A 7,500-nucleotide genomic window follows, 5' to 3' on the forward strand; every position below is an offset into this window, starting at 1 on the left:
GTAACGTTGCAAACTGGTCAGATGTCAGAGTGACTTCCTCTTTTCACACACACACACACACACACACACACACACACACACACACACACACACACACACACACACACACACACACACACACACACACACACACAGACACACAGACACACAGACACACACACACACACACACACACACACACACACTGACTGATGTTATGGAAGAGGGGTGGCAGGAGGAGGAAGAAACAAAGAGAAATGGGGCGGGGAGAAACAAATGAGCGTTACCATATTTGGCAGCATATAATGAAAGCAAAATATGCAAATGAGATAAAAGGGGTAGGTTGCCATGGTAACCTACCATTGCTGCAGTGACGTTTTCATTGTCGGGTTGGACGTGGTGTTGTGATTCGGCCGCTAACTAGGCAGAAGTCGCTGTTGAGAGAGAGAGAGAGAGAGAGAGAGAGAGAGAGAGAGAGAGAGAGAGAGAGAGAGAGAGAGAGAGAGAGAGAGAGAGAGAGAGAGAGAGAGAGAGAGAGAGAGAGAGAGAGAGAGAGAGAGAGAGAGAGAGAGAGAGAGAGAGAGAGAGAGAGAGAGAGAGAGAGAGAGAGAGAGAGAGAGAGAGAGAGAGAGAGAGAGACAGACAGACAGACAGACAGACAGACAGACAGACAGACAGACAGACAGACAGACAGACAGACAGACAGACAGACAGACAGACAGACAGACAGACAGACAGACAGACAGACAGACAGACAGACAGACGAAGTGACAGAGAGAGAGAGGAGGTAGAGACAGAAAGAAAAACCGATTGAGTTATAAACAGAGCGAGAGAGAAGAGAGGAAGGCAGTTTGACCCAGAATGCATTGCGATGCGTTGTGACCCGCGTTGGGGCTCTCTCACTCAGCCCCAGTGTCACGTCAGCGTTCTACAGACTCACAGGTAAGAAGGCACAGACACAAGGGCCACCTCACTTGAACATTTTAAACATATACCTGTTTTGGATTTCAGCTATTATATTTACTTGTAGATATATTTTTTAATTGTTCTATGTCAAACTATACTGCATATTGACAAATATATGAACAAACTATATTGACAACCGTACAGTGCAGTCAATGGCACACTTTCATTCTGGTGATTTTGTGCGATTCTGTTTTCAAAAGGGAACATATTTTATACATTTTATGGAACTGAAAGTCCTCCAGCCGTATATCTGCTACATAGACAAAGAAAAAATATTTTGAAATGTTCTTAAACGTTACTTTTGTAAGGGTGTCTGTCCGCCTGTATCCCCACACCTCCCTTCGTGTGAAGGATTTGAGGTTGAGATGGGGACGTTTTGAAATTGTTTGCAACTATTTCCCTGCTTCTAACAAGGAGTGTAACCTGCCTGAATAGAAAAACACACTGCACAGGCAAGTGAAATATATCTCCACACAGGGTGTTCCCATTCATTTTCATATCATCTCCCTGGACAAGGCCGGGGTAAGCCATATGACGCTGCATACAGAGTGTGTTTGCAGCTAGAGACAATATGGCCTCTCTGTTTCCTAAGTGTGGAATTCAGACATGACAGTTAGAACCGGCTTCTCTTATCTTCGTCAGAGTTGAGAGAGTCATAGAAAATGGCGTGTTGAGGAACACCTTTATCTTCACGCACCAGCAAGGCAGTTATTGCTGTAAGAGGCATGATATGCTTTTTTAAAGTATTCTTTGAGAACGTTTCTTAAATTCTTTGAGAATGTTTTTAATTGGTTTCCACTAGTTTAGTAATTTAACTTCGCTTTTTTCCGTTTTTCTTACGCCCAAGTTTTTTTCCCCTTGTAGTTGACCTTCATCAGTCTCTTTACATTGCATCGTATATGTCATGTGATGTAAATACAAAGCTGGACATATTTACCAGTGATACATTTTGTCCAATTTGATAAGCCAACCGAATCACTCAACACTGCATTGAAAAGGGGTGTTACGACACAGAATGAACGAGGAGCCATTTTAGGCTCAGCAGTTACATCTCATGTTCATTCTGCTGTCTCATAGCCTCCCAACGACAAAACGTTGTGAAATGGCTGACATGGAACGTAGCACTTTCTGCGCTGCAGGCCTGTCTGTGATGCTGCTTGCCATGCTGTATTTGTGTGTGATGCGCTGTAATGGTGGTGTAATGTGTGTGTGTGTGTGTGTGTGTGTGTGTGTGTGTGTGTGTGTGTGTGTGTGTGTGTGTGTGTGTGTGTGTGTGTGTGTGTGTGTGTGTGTGTGTGTGTGTGTGTGTGTGTGTGTGTGTGTGTGTGTGTGTGTGTGTGTGTGAGATAGATGGGCCGTCAGGGCTTGGCCCATAAAGCGTCTGGGACATTTCCCCAGTGGAGTGAGAGTTCACATCAGCGGGCCAGTGTAATTTACAGAAGGCTGGGAAATAGCAGAGAAGAGAGGGAGACACCATGAGAGGAATAGAGAAAAAGAGAGAGAAAGAGAGATGGAGAGAGAGAGACACCCAGAGATAGCGGGAGATAGAGATAGGGAGATAAAGAGAGAGACGGAGAGAGAGACACACACAGAGAAAGAGAGATGGAGAGAGAGAAAGAGAGAGAGAGAGCGCTAGAGAGAGAGAGAGAGCTAGAGAGAGAGAGAGACACAGAGATAGCGGGAGATAGAGATAGGGAGATAAAGAGAGAGACACACACAGAGAAAGAGAGAGCGCTAGAGAGTGAGAGAGAGATAGAGAGATAGAGAGAGAGAGCGACAGCGAGTGAGAGAGCGACAGAGAGTGAGAGCCATGGCCTGCTGTCTCTTATACACTAAGCGAGAACGAGGGACAGAGTTGTGGATAAGATGGCTTCCTACAGTTGCACATATTGAATTACATTCAGTTTAAGTTAAAGGCCCAATGCAGACATTTCTAATATCAATATCAAATCATTTCTAGGTAACAATTAAGTGCAGTCATAGTTTCCCATTGAAATGGCGAAAAATGGCTTTTTAACAAAAAACTATTTCTCAGGCAAGAATTTGGTTAGGACTGTTTGGGAGTGATCTGAGTGAGGAGGGGGAAAACTTCAAACTAGCTGTTATTAGCAGAGAGGTTTCTGATTGGTCTATTAAAGCCCCGTCTTCCTGTTGTCTATCAGTTAACAGTAGTTTATGTGACTGCCTTCTTCCTGTTGTCTATCAGTTAACAGTAGTTTATGTGACTGCCTTCTTCCTGTTGTCTATCAGTCAACAGTAGTTTATGTGACTGCCTTCTTCCTGTTGTCTATCAGTTAACATTAGTTTATGTGACTGCCTTCTTCCTGTTGTCTATCAGTCAACAGTAGTTTATGTGACTGCCTTCTTCCTGTTGTCTATCAGTTAACAGTCGTTTATGTGACTGCCTTCTTCCTGTTGTCTATCAGTTAACAGTAGTTTATGTGACTGCCTTCTTCCTGTTGTCTATCAGTTAACAGTAGTTTATGTGACTGCCTTCTTCCTGTTGTCTATCAGTTAACAGTAGTTTGTGACTGCCTCTTCTGTTGTCTATCAGTTAACAGTAGTTTATGTGACTGCCTTCTTCCTGTTGTCTATCAGTTAACAGTAGTTTATGTGACTGCTTCTTCCTGTTGTCTATCAGTTAACAGTAGTTTATGTGACTGCCTTCTTCCTGTTGTCTATCAGTCAACAGTAGTTTATGTGACTGCCTTCTTCCTGTTGTCTATCAGTTAACAGTAGTTTATGTGACTGCCTTCTTCCTGTTGTCTATCAGTCAACAGTAGTTTAGTGACTGCCTTCTGTTCTTGTTGTTTCCTGTTGTCTATCAGTTAACAGTAGTTTATGTGACTGCCTTCTTCCTGTTGTCTATCAGTTAACAGTAGTTTATGTGACTGCCTTCTTCCTGTTGTCTATCAGTTAACAGTAGTTTATGTGACTGCCTTCTTCCTGTTGTCTATCAGTTAACAGTAGTTTATGTGACTGCCTTCTTCCTGTTGTCTATCAGTCAACAGTAGTTTATGTGACTGCCTTCTTCCTGTTGTCTATCAGTAACAGTAGTTTATGTGACTGCCTTCTTCTGTTGTCTATCAGTTAACAGTAGTTTATGTGACTGCCTTCTTCCTGTTGTCTATCGTTAACAGTAGTTTATGTGACTGCCTTCTTCCTGTTGTCTATCAGTAACAGTAGTTTATGTGACTGCCTTCTTCCTGTTGTCTATCAGTTAACAGTAGTTTATGTGACTGCCTTCTTCCTGTTGTCTATCAGTTAACAGTAGTTTATGTGACTGCCTTCTTCCTGTTGTCTATTCAACAGTTTATGTGACTGCTTCCCTGTGTCTATCAGTTAACAGTAGTTTATGTGACTGCCTTCTTCCTGTTGTCTATCAGTAACAGTAGTTATGTGACTGCCTTCTTCCTGTTGTCTATCAGTTAACAGTGTTTATGTGACTGCCTTCTTCCTGTTGTCTATCAGTTAACAGTAGTTTATGTGACTGCCTTCTTCCTGTTGTCTATCAGTAACAGTAGTTTATGTGTGCTCTTCCTGTTGTCTATCAGTTAACAGTAGTTTATGTGACTTCCTTCTTCTGTTGTCTATCAGTAACAGTAGTTTATGTGACTGCCTTCTTCCTGTTGTCTATCAGTTAACAGTAGTTTATGTGACTGCCTTCTTCCTGTTGTCTATCAGTTAACAGTAGTTTATGTGACGCCTTCTTCCTGTTGTCTATCAGTAACGTAGTAGTTATGTGACTGTCTTCCTGTTGTCTATCAGTTAACAGTAGTTTATGTGACTGCCTTCTTCCTGTTGTCTATCAGTTAACAGTAGTTTATGTGACTGCCCCCTCCCCCCCTTCCCACCTTTGGTTTCGAAAACGGAATTAGCGCCACAGCGACAGTTTGTCAACCGCAGTGTGTGACTGTTCCTGTTCGCACGCACTACTCACCTCATTCTGAAACACACACACACACACACACACACACACACACACACACACACACACACACACACACACACACACACACACACACACACACACACACCAGTTGATTCTAAGAAGAGAAACTACTTGAAGTCATTGTAATTATATAGTGCAAGCAGAAGGAGGAGAAAGATGAATTGATAGATTTTTGATTGACATGAGGGCAACATGAGGGCAACATGAGGGCAACATGAGGGCAACAGTGTTGTTAGAAGATCTGTGCGGAAAATTATGTTACTTTAAAAACAACCATTGAGACGACTTGTTATAACCACAAAACTGTCCACAGTACTGTTGCTTTCACTTTAAATGGAGAAAAATGTACTCTGTGGTTGTGACAAATAGAGAAGGGGTTGAGTGCTGAGAGGAAATGGTCACAATCAAAATAAGAGAGAGAGAGAGAGAGAGAGAGAGAGAGAGAGAGAGAGAGAGAGAGAGAGAGAGAGAGAGAGAGAGAGAGAGAGAGAGAGAGAGAGAGAGAGAGAGAGAGAGAGAGAGAGAGAGAGAGAGAGAGAGAGAGAGAGAGAGAGAGAGAGAGAGAGAGGAGAGGAGGGAGAGAGAGAGAGAGAGAGAGAGAGAGAGAGAGAGAGAGAGAGGTGTAAAGTAAAGTAAAGTGCTGGCATGATGCAAACAGAGGGAGAGGGAAATTCCACGTCAGTGTCTGAAGAGTTTCACATTGAGCCCAGATCTGAGTGAGAGTTCCTAGTGCTGCTTCTCCATTGGAGTCAGAACAGCATCAATCACCCTGTTCCTCCATTACAGGTCCAAGCCAACTATTCCTCCAATTCTGGATCAGAGTGACCTGGCCTAATTTGACTGACCTACAGACCCATACGGGGCCCCAGTTTCTCATCGAGAGCAGAGAATCATATTAAAGCTAATTAAAAGCAGTCATTTTGTCTCCCACATAAATGGATCTGTTTCCATGTGTGGTGTGTGATGGGTTTTCATGTATGTGAACAGTAATGGGGAAAACCGATGTCCATCAAAGTTAAAAGTTGCGGTTGTAACTAACCAGCACTGGCTCAGAGAACAGCTCTCCACTTTCTTCCCCTTTTTGTATTTCAACCCGAAATGACAAACTTTGGGCACAAAGTCTGTGGGAGGAGCTGGTATGCAGCCGCCTCGCTCTCTGCTGGTAGAGGGGGGGGGGGGGGGGGGGGGGCAGAGAGAGAGACAGAGGGGGGGGGGGGGGGGGGGGGGGGCAGAGAGAGAGGACAGAGGGGGGGGGGGGGCAGAGAGAGAGACAGAGGGGGCAGAGGAGAGACAGAGGGGAGGGGGGCAGAGAGAGAGACAGAGGGGGGGGGGGGAGCAGAGAGAGAGACAGGGGGGGGGGGGGGGCGAGAGAGGACAGGGGGGGGGGGCAGAGAGGAGACAGAGGGGGGGCAGAGAGAGGAGACAGGGGGGGGGGCAGAGAGAGAGAAGACAGGGGGGGGCAGAGAGAGAGACAGGGGGGGGGGGCAGAGAGAGAGACAGGGGGGGGGCAGAGAGAGAGACAGAGGGGAGGGCAGAGAGATAGACAGGGGGGGGGGCAGAGAGAGAGGACAGGTGGGGGGGGGCAGAGAGAAGAGACGAGGGGGGGGGGCAGAGGAGAGAGACAGGGGGGGGGGGGCAGAGAGAGAGACAGAGGGGGGGGGGAGAGAGAGAGAGACAGGGGGGGGGCAGAAGAGACAGAGGGGGGGGGCAGAGAGAGAGACAGGGGGGGGGGGCAGCAGAGAGAGAAGGAGGACAGGGGGGGGGCGGAGGGCAGAGAGAGAGACAGGGGGGGGGGGCAGAGAGGAGAGACAGAGGAGAGAGAGAGAGAGAAGAGAGAGAGGGAGAGAGAGAGAGAGAGAGACAGAGACAGAGACAGAGACAGAGACAGAGACAGAGACAGAGAGAGAGAGAGAGAGAGAGAGAGAGAGATGTGAGGAGGTGGATGAGGTAACTGTGAACACGACACATCAAGCGTGTGTCCTGGGGAACATGTAGTGTAGAAGTGCCATTAAATGACTGATATTTCACTGAAATACTGTAGGTGATGAAACGATTGGAGTCATAGACAAAATGTCTGTTTTTTTTAATGGAAGCTTGATTCAACTATTTTCCGAACTAGGAGTTTCACCTTTGTTCCAGTTAGGCCTAGGGAAGCTGGTTGCAATAGTCAAGTGCAACAACACCTCTGACCTCGCATACTCTCTATGGGTAAAAAAATTATCCCTGGACCCAAATCGCATCTGTGGCCCCCCTCCCTGGCCATCCCCTCCCTCCCCCTCCCTCTCCCCCTCTCGCCCCCCCCCCCCTCTTGCCTCCTCTACCTCCCTCCTGGCCATCCCTACCTCCCCCTCTCTCGCCATCCCTCCCTCCCCCTCTCTCGCCCTCCCTACCTCCCCCTACCTCCCCCTCCCTGGCCATCCCTCTCCTCCCCCTCCCTCCCCCTCTCTCACCCCCCCCCCCCCCCCCCCCCCCTCTCCTGCCCTCCCTACCTCCCCTCCCTGGCATCCCTACCTCCCCCTCTCTCGCCATCCCTCCCTCCCCCTCTCGCCCTCCTACCTCCCCTACCTCCCCCTCCCGGCCATCCCTCCTCCCCCTCTCTCGCC

At 47.1% G+C, this 7,500-nt stretch overlaps 1 protein-coding gene across 2 annotated transcripts in view; it reads left to right on the forward strand.

Moving 5' to 3' along the window:
• The first annotated feature begins 761 nt into the window (after nt 1-761).
• Nucleotides 762-7,500, forward strand: part of LOC120056175 (muscleblind-like protein 1) — an 87,335-nt gene continuing 80,596 nt past the window's right edge. For both annotated transcript variants that reach the window (XM_039004390.1, XM_039004401.1), the window contains exon 1: nt 762-921. The gene's annotated coding sequence lies outside the window, so the exon portion shown is untranslated. The remainder of the gene's footprint in view (nt 922-7,500) is intronic.

Source organism: Salvelinus namaycush, chromosome 11 (genome assembly GCF_016432855.1).
Source record: "Salvelinus namaycush isolate Seneca chromosome 11, SaNama_1.0, whole genome shotgun sequence".
NCBI classification, from domain to species: Eukaryota; Metazoa; Chordata; class Actinopteri; order Salmoniformes; family Salmonidae; genus Salvelinus; species Salvelinus namaycush.